This window comes from Coenobita brevimanus, chromosome 84, assembly GCF_032717465.1.
Source record: "Coenobita brevimanus isolate Jiangsu-jjx chromosome 84, ASM3271746v2, whole genome shotgun sequence".
Lineage (NCBI taxonomy): Eukaryota > Metazoa > Arthropoda > Malacostraca > Decapoda > Coenobitidae > Coenobita > Coenobita brevimanus.
In genome coordinates, this window is record NC_137037.1 from 7,404,798 (window position 1) to 7,405,035 (window position 238).

The following is a 238-nucleotide window of genomic DNA, read 5'->3' on the forward strand; positions in this document are numbered from 1 at the left end:
TGGAATGAGATTTACACATTAGTCTCAGCATTTCTGAATTACAACTTTTGATCAGCGGAGTACGATGGCGTCTCTTGTATTATATCATTGTTACAGCAAAATGATTTCAGTTCAGTTAAAGGAAGACATCTTTTAATGCAGTGGTTAGGAATATTATCCCCTCGCCCCTACACTGCAGTGAATGTTTTGTTTTATCTTATTGTTGCAACCAAGCGATTCTGTTCAACAATTGGGAAAT